General features: G+C 39.9%; 1 protein-coding gene across 1 annotated transcript in view; it reads left to right on the top strand.

The window, feature by feature from the left end:
- PRTG (protogenin) overlaps positions 1 to 15,042 on the top strand; it is a 216,754-nt gene that overhangs the window by 62,345 nt on the left and 139,367 nt on the right. The window lies entirely within an intron of this gene.

Below are 15,042 nucleotides of genomic sequence, written 5' to 3'. Positions count from 1 at the left end.
GGCGGTCCCATCTGTATGCTAGGATAGCCCCGCCTAGAGATAGACACTGCGTGCGTAAGGAGTAACGCACCACATATGTAACACAACATGGTGACGTGTATATTATGCGGTGTCCCCAAATGAACAAAACGTTGGGGCCAGCGCGGTGTATGAGGTCCGAATGTGTTGTGATAAACATACAAATGTAAAAATAAATAAAAAATTTAAAAATGTAAATAAAAACGTAAAATGGTTGTATGTGTGTCTGTATTAACAAGAAACACATACATTGTGTGTGTAAAAATAATTATTACTTGGTACATAACTGTTGTCCCTACCAGTTAGGGGGACAATCTATGTGCAAAGACATAAGTGTGTGTGAATATGATACTGTCCAAGGACCAATATAAGTCCTTGTATGTGGAAAGTGTCAAGTGACAGTGCAATCTGAATATCAGTGTGAAGAATAAAAAATAAAAAACTGCCCATATACAAATATATTATTATGAAGTAGTTGGGCACTATCAGTAGCAAGCCCACAATGTTATGTGAGTGCACACATGTGGAGTGGGCTCCCATAACAATATACAAGTATATCTCACACATATAACTCATGTTTAAGTGTAGCGTACAAGATTAGAAGACAAAAATCTTTACATGTGGAAAAATATATCAGAACTATGAAGAGAATTTGAGGGTGTGTAGAATAAAAATGTTTTTTATTTCTTAAGGTTTGAAATTTAGACAAGAGAGAGCAATGTGAACTAGTGGAGCTGGGCCTCAAGCCCTATTGATGAAGGCGTTGATGTCCAGCTCCACATTAATACCCAAAGGGAAATATATACGGAGCTCATGAATCCAGAAGGTCTCTAAACAAGACACCCCTCTGGTCTTAGCACCACCCCTCCAGGGGGGAATATATTGTCGATCACCACAAATTGTGTTCCCTCGATTACACGGTTATGATTTAACCTATAGTGTCTTGGGACAGTATGTTTGGTGTCACCGTTCTTAATGAGAGCAATGTGCTCCGCTACTCTAACCGCAAATGAGCAGATGGTGCGACCTACATACTGTTTCCCACAGTGGCATGTGATCAAATATACAATGTAGCTAGTAGTACAGGTACAAAACTGCTTGATAGGATATCGTTTTTGGGTGACCGTAGATGTAAAAGACACCGTCTTCCGTCCTATCCCAGAGTTGTGTTGGCACACTGTAACTTTCTACATGAATAGAAACCTTCCATCTCATGGAAGAACAGCTGGCGTATAGGAGGGTTGATAATATTTGGAGCGATTTTGCTCTGTAAAGTGGGAGCTCCTCTAAAGATGACTTTAGCTCGATCTGGCAAAACTGTATTTAGGACACGATCATTCTTCAGAATACCCCAATGTTTGGAGAGGATGGCTCTAATTTGTTTGTGTTGGGTAGAAAAAGAGGTAAGCATGGACCATCTAAAAATGTCTCCTTGTTCTTTTTTGGGTCTTTCCTCTAATAGTGACTCCCTGTTAATCCCAAGGGCATGTTGGAACTCGCGATCGACAACGCTAGGATCATAGTCCTTGTCTATAAATTTGGTTCTTAAAAGCTCAGACTGTGCTTTAAAGGTGTCAATATCAGAGCAATTTCTCCGTAGCCTGAGAAATTGACTGCGTGGCACGGAGTCAAGCCAGGATCGGTGATGACAGCTGTCTGGTGGTATAAAGCTGTTACAATCCGTGGCTTTAAAATGCATCTGAAAATGGAATCTACCATTACGTATTCCAATTCCTAAATCTAAGAAATTAATCTTATCTCTACTGGCTGTGTAGGAAAAGGAGATACCTCTGTCGTTGTCGTTCAAATATTTGAAAAATGAATCAAGTGATTCGGCACTACCCCTGCAGAGGAGGAGGATGTCGTCTATGTACCGCACCCACATCGTGAGGGAAGGGTCCCTATTGGCATAGACGACATCCTCCTCCCACCTCGCCATAAATAGATTGGCGAGGCTAGGGGTGAAATTAGCGCCCATAGCCACGCCATGTAACTGTAGATAATATTGTTGGTTGAACCAAAAATAGCTTCGCTTAGTAGAGAATTCCAACAATTCCATGATAAAGGAGCGTTGGAAGGAGGCAATACTGGGTTCTTTTTCCAGAAAGTGCTGGACAGCATCTATACCCTTTTCTTGGGGAATACATGTGTAAAGGGATGCGACATCTGCTGTCGCAATAATGTGGTCCTCATGTAACTCCAAACTCTCCAATAAACGGATGGTAGCTCCTGTGTCTTTCAAATAGGATGGCATCCGTCTTACTAGAGGTTGGAGATAAAAATCGATGTACCGTCCTATACGTGAGGTGACGGAGTCTATCCCACTCACGACAGGCCGGCCGGGAGGTTGTACTGGATTCTTGTGGACCTTAGGCAGATAGTAGATAGTTGGAACCCTAGGTGCCAAAGGTACCAAAAAATCTTTCTCCTTTCTGTTTAAAATTCCTTGGTCATAACCTCTTTTCACAATGTCAGACAGCTCTCTCTTGTATACAGAAGTAGGGTTATTGGGTATAATTTTGTACGTGTCAGGTTCATTAAGGAATTCTATACATCTCTGATTCATAGTCCTTCTTGTCAAGGATAACAATCCTACCACCCTTGTCTGCCGGGCGAATGACCAGGTCTTTTTGTGAACACAGGGACTTGAAGCCTATGTTAGACAATGGGTGGTGGCGTATGTGTTTATCTGGAAGCTCTGCTAAATCCTTAAGGACAAGATCCCTAAAAATACTTATAGCAGGCGCTACAGGAACGGGTGGATTGAATAGTGAAGGATTACTTAGACCTGAATGAACAGTTCCAGATGAAACAGCGCCACCTCCCCCTCTGTAGGGGTTAGAGATGAGATAGCGCTGGACATTTAATTTCCTTATATACTTATGGATGTCAATATAAGTGCCAAATCTGTCCAATTTTTTTGGAGGGGCAAATTTAAGGCCCTTGTCTAGAACAGAAATTTCCTCCTTAGTTAATGACTTGGCACTTAGATTGAAAACTCCTTGGCCTTTCAAGTTCTCCTTCTTTTTCCTCCTTTGTGTTCTCCTCCCTCCCCTTGTGCCTCTCTTCGATCTGGACCCCTTTTTCATGGTCTTTGGTCCTCGTGAAAAACCTGGCCACTATGTTGATTGGCATTGGGTTGGTGATAACTATAAGATGACTGCTCATGTCTAAATCTAGTATCATGTCTGTAGTCATCTCTATAGTCCTCATCCCGCGTGCCTTTAAGGGGAGAGAACCTATTATACGTGGCAAGGGGAGGTCGGTAATAATAGTGGGGGTCAGTGTGGTATGTGTCGACATAATCTCTGTGTTGGGATGAGGAAGTATCCATACGTCCCGAATAAGGTTCAGAGTGACGCATGCCGCGACTATGATGGCCCCTTGCCCCGCGCTTACCTCTATTTTGGCCTCTACCCCTCTGGCTGCCATAAGGGGTGTGTGGGCTGTAGTGGCGTACTCCAGTGCATGGTGGGGATTCATGTCTTAGATCATCTCTCCTTCTAGCACCACTGGAGTACCTATAGGTTGGGTCTCTGTGTGTTGGGGGGACCTGCTGCGGAGGATAAAGAAGTGGCAGTCGTTGGGTTGGAGGCATAACGTTTTTGCCAACCGAACATGGTGCCATTCTTATAGTCCCCCCTCTTGTACCGTGTACTAAGATGCACACACAGCTATTTTTATTATTAGTCCTACTCATTGACATTTGAGTCCCTAATGTATGTTCAGAATAAAGTACACCAATTTGCATCTAATTTGCTTTAAAAAATATTTTGAGACAACAATTTGTATTAACATGCTCAATCACTTTACAACTGAGATAATCTACTAATATGACTATATATGCTAAAAAAAAAAAAATCATAACTCGCACTGGAAACTGTGATCAATACAGCCAGTAGAATGTTCCAATACATACCATGAATAATCATGGCACACTCTATAAAGATGAAAGCTTTTTATGCAACATTTATCACTTAAAACGTATCTATAGTTAAAAATATAAAATATATGCGTTTCCACATTTTGTTTCGGCTATTTCTATCCTACTCATATTAATCTAAATTACCTTTACGTTTGTAAACTTACTTTGTGAAGATCCCCAAACTTTTATTTCTTTGAATTCTGTGACACATATTCACTATGCTCTGTGAGTAGTCACTGCTGTGTCACACATTTCATAAAGCCTACCTTCTGAACTACAGAGGTGCTGAGAGGGGAAGTTTGAGGACATGCAGTCCATGCAGGGAAGTTGTGGAAAGAGATGGCCAGCAGACAGGCAGAACTTACAACATGAAAGGAGATATTTCAAGTTAGCCTTTATTGCATTGTCAAAAATAACTATTGTTTGTTTTGTAATTACAATGCTGATGTTATAAAATGTAGGTGTGCGCTGTGACTATAAAACTCCTTTAGGCTGGGTTCACACATATGCGAATTGGATGTGGGGTTCCCCGCATCCAATTCGCATGACAGGAGACTGGCTGGCTCTCAATGAAGCCGGTTCACACATCTCTGGGGCGGTCACGGAGCACACAGCAGAGGGGACCTGTGTGTCTTTGGCTCCGTTTCAGGTCCGAAATCAGGCAAAAATTGGGGCACCCAATTGGGAACCCCCTGCTGTGCCCCACACTGCACATACATTGCCTTGAAAAAGTTTGTCATGTTACAACCAAAAACGTAAATGTATTTTATTGGGGTTTTAGGTGATACACCAACACAAAGTGGCACATAATTGTGAAGTGAAAGGAAAATGATAAATGGTTTTCAAAATTTTTTACAAATAAATATCTGAAAAGTGTGGCGTGCATTTGTATTCAGCCCCCTTTACTCTGATACTCCTAACTAAAATCTAGTGGAACCAATTGCCTTCAGAAGTTACCTAATTAGTAAATAGAGTGCACCTGTGTGTAATTTATTCCCAATATGAATACAGCTGTTCTGGGAAGCCCTTAGAGGTTTGTTAGAGAACCTTAGTGAACAAACAGCATCATGAAGGCCAAGGAACACACCAGACAGGTCAGTGATAAAGTTGTGGAGGAGTTTAAAGCAGGGTTAAGTTATAAAAAAATATCCCAAGCTTTGAAGATCTCACAGAGAACTGTTCAATCCATCATCCGAAAATGGAAAGAGTATGGCTCAACTGCATACCTACCAAGACATGGCCACCCACCTAAACTGACAGGCCGGACAAAGGAGAGCATTCATCAGAGAAGCAGCCAAGAGGCCCATGGTAACTCTGGAGGAGCTGCAGAGATCCACAGCTCAGGTGGGAGAATCTGTCCTTTATGGAAGAGTGGCAAAAAGCCATTGTTGAAAGAAAACCACAAGAAGTCCCGTTTGCAGTTTGCGAGAAGACGTGGGGGACACAGCAAACATGTGGAAGAAGGTGCTCTAGTCAGATGAGACCAAAATTGAACTTTCTGGCCTAAAAGCAAAATGCTATGTGTGAAAACTAACACTGCACATCACCCTGAACACACCACCCCCACCGTGAAACATGGTGGTGGTAGCATCATGTTGTGGGGATACTTTTCTTTAGCAGGGACAGGGAAGATGGTCAGAGTTGATGGGAAGATGGATGGAGCCAAATACAGGGCAATCTTAGAAGAAAACCTGTTAGAGTCTGCCAAACACATGAGACTAGGGCGGAGGTTCACCTTCCATCAGGACAACGACCCTAAACATACAGCCAGAGGTACAATGGAATGGTTTAGATCAAAGCATATTCATGTGTTAGAATGGCCCAGTCAGAGTCCAGACCTAAATCCAATTGAGAATCTGTGGCAAGAATTAAAAATTGCTGTTTGCAGACGCTCTCCATCCAATCTGACAGAGCTTGAGCAATTTTGCAGAGAAGAATGAGCAGAAATGTCACTTTCTAGATGTGCTGATAGAGACATCCCCAAAAAGACTTGCAGCTGTTATTGCAGCAAAAGGTGGTTGACTCAGGGGGGCTGAATACAAATGCACGCCACACTTTACATCTATTTATTTGTAAAAATATTTGAAAACTATTTATCATTTTCCTTTCACTTCACAATTATGAGCCACTTTGTGTTGGTCTATCACATATAATCCCAATAAATACATTTACATTTTTGATTATAACATGACAAAATGTGGAAAATTTCAAGAGGTATAAATACTTTTTCAAGGCACTGTAGTGTAAACCCAGCCTTAGGGTAGCCATAGACATACTGTACATGACAGTCGACTGTGCAGACATGATCCTACTACTTGTAAGCATGTCTGTCAACCTATTTTTACCGAACAAGTATGCTCAGCTTGGCTTAAAGTACATATGGTACTTAAAGGAAACCCATCTTCATGAACTGCCCACCTTTAGCTGCCTGACTTTCATGTTGTTACTCTGGCTTCACTGCTTTCTGAGTTGCTGACCTGGAACATGTATGCACATCAGGAATTATAGCTGCACTTGCTCAATGCTTGTTAGTGTGTCCAAAGGGTTTTAAAGCCCGTCATGGCAGCCAGGCAGCTATCTGGAGGCATGTCTACTTGGCAAGCTTTCAAACTGCTCTTCAGGCTTTTATTGCATTCTGAATTATTGACCTTGATCAAGTATGCACATCATAAAATCAAATTTCCCTTGCTGAAGGTTTGTTCCAGATCAGTGGCTTTGAAGATATTACAGACATAGGGTTATCATGGCAGCCAGGCAATTAGCATTATCAGAAGGAGGTCAGCAGTGGTAGCCCATATATTTAATGATGGCTTTCATTTATGTGAGTAGAAAAAAGGATATTAAGAACAGACAGATGACTCCTAGCACCATCTTATGTTGTGGAAGAAATAGACATTAGAAAAGGTTTGCAGCTCCCCTAACACACACACTTTACTTGTTGGCTGGGGGCAGTCTGCTGCTGCATGGACATAAGATTGCCATCTGATCAGGTTAAAATTAGAAGATTGGACGGCAGTCATATTTATCATTCAGTGTTTACTGATGACACATTCTTTCCAGGCTTCAGTAACCTCTAGTTGTATGGCCAGATGCTCTGCTCTCCAAATGCTTAGGTCAAAATAGACCAAACTGTTTTTGCAAGTGGTGAATGTCCATGTATAAACGACAAAACATAGATGCTGGGTTCTTGGAGTATACCTAAAGCCAAAACTTTTTTGTTGGATATAGTATGTTCCTATGGGGACATTTCCCTTCACTTCCCATCCTATAGACACACCTGGAAGTCACTAAATATCTTCAAGGTGAGAGAAAACCCTTTTAAGGCCCCTTTCACACGGGGTGGATTCTGTTCCAATCAGCAGGGAATCAGCTCACAGATCCCCTGCTGATCGGAGTAGGGCACGTCGTGGTCAGTTTCTGCAGAACGGACATGGACAGAGCTGGCTGTGCTCTATAAGTGGCCAGGAGTAAACGGAGTCCACTTTCCATTTACACCCGACTACCGTCCGATCCGATCCGCCTAAATGGAGGAGGATGGATGCCCTCTATTCTCCCCTTTTTCTTAGCAGACTGGATCGAATCTGCAGCTAGGCGGGTGTAAACAGACACAAGACCATTTACACACACCTGTCAATAGGAATGCACAGACCTTCCTTTCAGGTACCCCTGAAAAGCTCACAGGTGGACCTGATTGAATTGCCCATGCTTTCATTGTTGTCTAGTGTTTGCTTTCTCTAGCTGTTTTAGTGACCAGGCCACAATGATGTCACTCTCACACATGTGCACAGGATTTACTATCACGGGACAGTGCTGTCTGTAATCATGGTACACTCCTTGTACCCTAAATGCAGAGTGTACTGCGCGTGTGTCAATGATGTCATCGGCTGGAGCCAATGAGAATATCCACTAAACAGCACAAGTTTCACCATCTCTAAGGTAACTACAAGTAAGACTTATTATAAGCTTTCCTGTAGGCCAAAATGTAAAACTGGAGCTTAAAGTGTTTCTAAACCCACAACAGTAAAATCAGTCAGTAAAGCATGCTTGTTATACTCAGTGTGGAACCTAGGGGGTGGGTTAATCCTCCGCATTGTGTAAAAAAGGCTGTTTGATCCGGTCTCTCTGATCCTCCCCTTCTGCCACTATCCCCAATCCATCTCCTGATAAGACAGAGCCTTTGGAGTTAATTTGCATATGCTCAGTTTGGTGTGTATTGCTAGAGAGTATTTTAATTTTTTTGGGAGGGTGCATGTGATTGGCACAGGGCCAATCAGTGATGTCCAGACAGAGGGCCAGGGGTCCTGCAGCCTCATAGGACAATCAGGGGAAAATTAAAACTCCTCCTACAAGATTTAACGAGACACTGATAGAAGTCACAAGACTGCTATATACTGCTGATGAGAAAAGCTATTTAGCAACTTATATTTACTAAAATGATTGCATTTCTATGTTCTGTGTACTGTGGGAGAGCAGATATACTGATTGCATGGTCCTGCATTTAGTAACACTTTAATACCATTTCAACTAAGATATATTGTTTAAAAGCACAGGTTTTGACAGCCTTGTATGTATTAGCTTTGTCAGTCACCAAATGGTTCAGGATGTTGGGAAAAACCTGCCAACCATTACAAGGGGAAAACATTTCAAATGATCATCCTAACACCCTTGTACACATGGCAGTAATTAAAAGGTCAAAGGGCAAAGAGGAAAATGTGGAGAAAAAATATCCACTGAAAACCATCAGCTAATAATTTCCAGTGTCGTGGAAAAGTGCAAAACATTTCTAAACCAAACTGCTTTGCATGTTCAAACTTTATAAACTAGTAAATGCTGTTTGTTTTGTAGGAAACGAGTATAACAGACAAAAAGCTCATCTTTGTAGTGTACAGTTATACTTGTTTACTGGGACAAAAATGTGTATTTTTAAAAAGAAAAAGTAAAAAAAAAAAATGACGATCCCTAACTGTTTGCATGTTCTTTATTTAAAAATATGATCTATGACTCTGTGGACCCATTTACACCACGTGTGTTGAGTTCATTTACTCTGTTGCTTTACTCAATGCACTGTAAAATGTACATTTTACCAGTACACATGGCAATGCATTGTATTGTGTTAAAAAAAAAAAATGAGACTTGTGCGTTTTTAAGGGTGTGTTGGCAGCGCATTCGTTTTGAATAGACAACCTTAACGCAATACACATTAACATGCAACATTACACATATTAGTGCACATGCATTAATGCACCGTAAATAAGTAAATGAGCCCTTGGAGGCATGGCTCACCCTTGCAAAATTGATTGAATTGAACAATAACATAAAAAAAAATCAGTTACAGGCATACCCCACTTTTAAGTACACAATGGGGTTTATTTACTAAAGCTGGAAAGTGCAAAATCAGGTTCACTTCTGTATAGAAACCAATGAGCTTTCAGGTTTTATTACCAAAGCTTAATTGAACAAGCCGAGGTTAGAAGCTCATTGGTTTCTATACAGAAGTGAGCCTGATTTTGCACTTTCCAGCTTTAGTAAATAAACCCCATTGTGTACTTAAAAGTGGGGTATGCCTGTATTGCACAGTTAAACACAGGAACTTGATCAATACAAAACTTATAGCTTATTACACAGATTTTAAAAGTAGAATCAGTTAAAATTTTGTCAAACCCATGGAACCTGATTCCATACAATGGTCTTTGCATAATTTGTACCTAATGTATATTTTTTCGCTCAAACTCTACCAGGTATAAATTACTTTATAGTAAAGCCAATCTTAGGGGTCTGTTTAAAAATCTTTTTAGCCAAGATTCATAAAACTTAAACCCAAGATTTACACACTTTTCCACATGATCCCAAATGGAAAATGTGTGAATCTTGTGTAAACTTGTGTGAATCGTGGGTTTAACATTGATAAATGCACCCTTACAGGCTGAGGTGGTTTATTGCGAGAAACATAGTTTCATAGTCAGCTTATCTGCTGGCCTCTCCTTCTCATAATGCCAGTTGCCTGTTGGTCATAATAATCTACTCTTACCTCAATACTGATATTGACTCAGGACAAGTATATAGTTAAAGTAGGAATTCCAGGCTAAGTAGTCTTAAAAATGTTCCCTCCCCCATCCTAACACCTATGCTAACTGAATAATACATATACTTACCTATGCTCATGTGAACTGGCTTCCCTGTGTCAGCCAGCGGTAGCTGCAGGGGAGAGGAGGGAGTGTCGACAATGGATGGGCCATAAGAGCCTATGCATGACATCCCTGCTCCAGGCTTTACCAGCCACTGTGGTTCAATCTCTTCTCTCCCCAGCAGCTGCCACTGGCTGACATAGGGGAACCACATGACAGGACCAGGCTGAAATTAGGTAAGTATATACAGCTTTCTTACACAGGTTAGTCACAATAGGTGTTAGGAGGGAGAGGGAGCATTTTTAAGACTACTTAGGTCTAGCCTATAATTCTTCTTTAAAGCGATTGTAAAGTCTTGTTTTTTTTAGTTAAAAATAGCAAACATGTTATACTTACCTGCTCTGTGCAGTGGTTTTGCACAGAGCAGCCCAGATCCTCCTCTTCTCGGGTCCCTTTTTAGTTTAGTATATAGTGAGTGGAAGAGACAATCAATAGTTAGTCTTGCATGCAATGTTTATTATTATTATTATTATTATAATACAGGTTTTATATAGCGCCAACAGTTTGTGCTGCAGTTTACAACAAGGGGACAGATAGTACAGTTACAATACAATACAGGAGGGCCCTGCTCATTAGAGCTTACAATCTAAAAATCCTTCATTAATATTATTTCAGAGATATAATTTAATATTAATTAATTTTGATTCATTTTCTAGCTGCTTCATCCCCATAAGTGTCATTCATACTGTAATGTGTTTGCTTTAAAGTTATACATGGCCTTGGGATTATGTGTTTAATCAGAATGGTTAAGCTAGACATAGTGTATAATGACCAATAGAACAGACTTTCCACTCAGTTGGTGTTCTGTATTGCTTTCTCTAAAAGAAACCGAGTGTATTAACAACATCAGCAGGAGATCAGCATAGGTAATCACTGAAATAAACCAGCAGGCACAATTATGGTGTTTAATGTGAGAAAAAGAATTAATCGCTGTCTGTATTTTAAAGGGACCAAATTTAAAAAAGGCAGAATACTCACTAGACTTACAAAAGGTTTATGGCACTGTGATCAGTATGCATTAATAGTTAGTAATGTTTCTGACAGCTTTGCAGTTAGAAAGAAGCTGCAATAAAAATAACAATAAAAAAAAAACAGTATGCCAACCCAATATGCAGTTAAGAAATCTACACAAAAAAATGTTTTCTCTGTGCATTAATATAGACATATGTATAGGGCAGAAAACTTCCAAAACAGCCGTATTGCAGTTATTAAAATTTAGATATTTGATTGGGAAAAAGCACAGCAGATGCACATTTCCCTAAAGGGTATAAGGTGGATCTTAAAAATAGATGTTATCCAGAAAAAATAGCAATACATTAAAAAAATATTTAAAGGGAGAGTATACTTAGAGTCTTAGCAGTGTTTAAAAATATATGTGTAATATAATACATATAATAATAAGTTCATCTAGAGCAGCCATTCTCGACTGGGAGTTCCTTGAGCTGTGGTTGATTGACCTCCCATTTGAAGGTGCTTGCATAGTTCCTAAGCCAACACCACTTGACAAAGCCAGCAGCGGAATGATCTTTTGAGCTGTCTGTGCCAGTAGCATCCTGACTACCACTGTAATGGTTGCATTCCACTTACTGACCACCAGCCTCATCGATCTCCAGTGAATTGTTTTTTTTTTTTTTAAAGGTTGATGGTTTACTGAGACTTGAAAATTATTTTAGGGATTCCTCTGGGGTAATAAGGTTGAAAAAAGGCTGATCTAGATCTAATCTAATCTAAATATGTGTGAAGGTTCTAGAAAACTTGTATCTCAACAGTTGTTAAACAGAGTCATTGTAATAGCTATTCTACTCTACCTCTAGTGTAGCCTTCTCAAGCTTTTAAACATGGGGGAGTCCTTAAAATAACGGCCCATTCTCAATAAACCCCTGCTTATATATACTGTATCATGGTGCATTAGCGTGATGGCAGTTGGGAAGAATGTTCCTTACATTTATAACCAGTGGGAAATCTCCCCTTTCAGCTATCAAAAGATCATTGGTGTCAGTTGTTACTTATTTTAGAGGCACAGATTGCTCAAAGAACCTTTAGCTACCTCTGGAGGAACCCTGGTGGCGAAAGGTTGCTCAGTAGTTAAAATGGATGTAAACCCGATTCATGAAATTTGAGCTGGGCACATATATCTTTAGCGTTTTCTTATTTCTCTTCAAAGCACTATGTAAAATAGCTGTCTCCTGGTTCTTCTGTTATCAGCCTGATAACTCCTGACAAGTTCTCTAACACATAAGATAAAAGCAGCTGGAGTTTTGTGTTGGGGAGGATGCTATAAATAGATTAGCAGAGCCCTGAACTATTCAACAAACAGAGCTGAAAGTCTCTACCTATGAGGAGAGGGGGTGTGTGCCTTTCCTCCAATCAGCTGTCTTGGCTGTATGGCCAGGCTTCACTGCAGTGCTAACCAGGAAGAGAAAATCTCCCAACACAGAGCACTTTCTAAACAGTATATAAACCTGAAGACATCAGATATACATATAAAATTTATGCAGGAGGATTTGTTTCATCCATGTGTATCATCTGAGGCTGTGCACTTCACTGGGTATATGTAAAGGAGTTAAATCCAATTTAATCTACAAATCTTTACATGTAGTACAATAACAAAAATAAGAATGTGCAAGCATATCAAAAAGTTGCATTTAAATTAAACACTGCAATAATAATTTAAAATATGTTCTTGCTAAATATATTTAAAACTTATTCTATATTCTTTCAAATAATCGGTTCTACATAGGTGGTTTTAGTTGGAGTATTGTTTTTATAGTTTATGGTTGGTTATCATTACAACCTCACACTGCATGTATTTATTGTTATTATTATACAGGATTTACATGTATATACCATCAGCAGTTTGCGCAGCACATTACAATTTAGGGAAACAGTCAAGGTGGGTTTGATTTAAATCACAATTTAAATCACTAGTAAAAAGGCTTGATTTAAATCAACTCGATTTAAATGATCCTTTTTAACCCTTTTGCTGCCAGGCCCTGTGCCCATATATTTTCTGAAAGCACATAAGTAGGATAAAAAGATTTTGTAGACCTTGCGGTATTCGCGCAAATGTTTATCGAACCAATATATTAGCAAAAAACACACTAAAACCATTATTAGCAGATAAAAACACAGCTAATTTTACAAAATTAATGCTAAATCCCTACTAACTATAAAAGCTTAACCTGTATGGAGTTTGCGCATTTTTGCAAACTGGTGAAAATCGAACGTACGCAAAAATGTAAATATCCAAATTTCTCTAAAAATCTGAAGGTTTTATTTTTCCCTTACAGCTTTCAGAATTTGTGAAAGACCCCCAAAACCATATATTTTCGGAAAGCATATGACCTCTAGAGTAAAAAGAAGGTGCTACTGATTTTTTAGACCCCGCTGTATTTGCGCAAAAGTTTATTGAACCAATATATTGGCAAAAAATACACTAAAACCATTATTAGCAGATAAAAACAAAGCTAATTTTACTAAATTCCTGCTAAATCCCTACTAAATATAAATATGATATAAGCTTATGGTCATTGAAGTTTATAGGAGAGGGAGAAATGAGGTCCGTACGCCGTACTGACCTGGCCACCTGCGGGCACTTCTGTATGTCCATACAGCGTACGTACCTGGCAGTGAAAGGGTTAAAGAGCAACTGTCATCTCTGTCCCGCAGCGGCTCCTCCTCTGACCCGCTGTTGACTCACCGACAGTCCCATTCACTTTAATGGGACGCCTGGTAATGCTGCAGTGACAACAAGGTGAGGGATGTGGCGGCAGCAGGTGAGTGGATGCCCGCTAACAGGGGCTGCCATGATGGATCTTAAATGACAGGTGCTCTTTAAATATAAGGACTTTTTTTTTCTGGTACTTAGAATCTTTAATATTTGCAAACAAAATGAAGGTTTCCTATTTAGAACAATAATCTGTCAGGTTAGTAAAACAGCGATATCAGAACCGATTGAATCATACAGTTTGTAGTGTACATAGATGTGCAAAACAATGGGATAGAGGAATATTCCTGAATTTTTATCTTATGGTTACTGTGTTTATCTTATGGTTACTGTGAAATTGTGTGAATGCATCAATGCAGTGCATGTTATCCCAGCTTGCAGAGCTTGGATTCATTTAATGAGTTTACCAAACATGTAAATATTGCAGACACTTGACAGCAATACATGACAGCATCATGCTACTTAACTAAGCTCCATTTCATGCTGAATAAACTAAATTATTAATGTCTGGGTTAATGAGGGGTCTTAAATAGAAATCTGTCTTTAGATAGATTTTTACTCCAAAAGCATTTTATTTAAATAAAAATGATAGAAATAAAAAAAAATCATTGATTTTTATCCACCCTGGAAACAGTCCAGTTTCAATAGAATTCAATACAAGATGGCTAGGAGGGCCTTGCAATCTAGAAGGAAGTGGCAAGTGGTACTAGAGGTAATAACTGTGAGAGGGATGGGCTGATGGAGAAAGTAAAAGTTCAGTTTTTAGGTGGGGGATAGACTTTAGATGAGTTTTCAGGGATCTCCTAAAGGTGAACAAATTAGTAGTTTTCCAGAGGATGGGGGAGGCTCTGGAGAAGTCCTGGATGCTAGCGTAGGAGGAGGAGACACTAGGGAACAGAAGGTCTTTGGAGGAGGAGAAGAGGATGGTATGGATGATATATTGAGAAAAGTTGGTGATGTAGCTTGGGACATGGTTGTTAATCAGTTTGTATGTGGATAGTATTTTGAAGTCTATTCGTGGGCAATCTAAAGCCAGTGGAAGGATTAGCAGAGGGGGTAGTGGACACTGAGTGGTTAGTAGGGTGAATGAGACAGGCAGCAGCATTCATCATAAACTGAACAGGGAATAGTCTGGGTCGAGGTAGTCCTATGAGAAGTTGCAATACTCAAGATGGGCAATAACAAAA

This window comes from Aquarana catesbeiana, linkage group LG03 (assembly GCF_042186555.1).
Source record: "Aquarana catesbeiana isolate 2022-GZ linkage group LG03, ASM4218655v1, whole genome shotgun sequence".
Classification (NCBI taxonomy): Eukaryota; Metazoa; Chordata; class Amphibia; order Anura; family Ranidae; genus Aquarana; species Aquarana catesbeiana.
The sequence above is the reverse complement of the archived record's forward strand: the minus strand, read 5'-3'. Positions and strand labels throughout refer to the sequence as shown.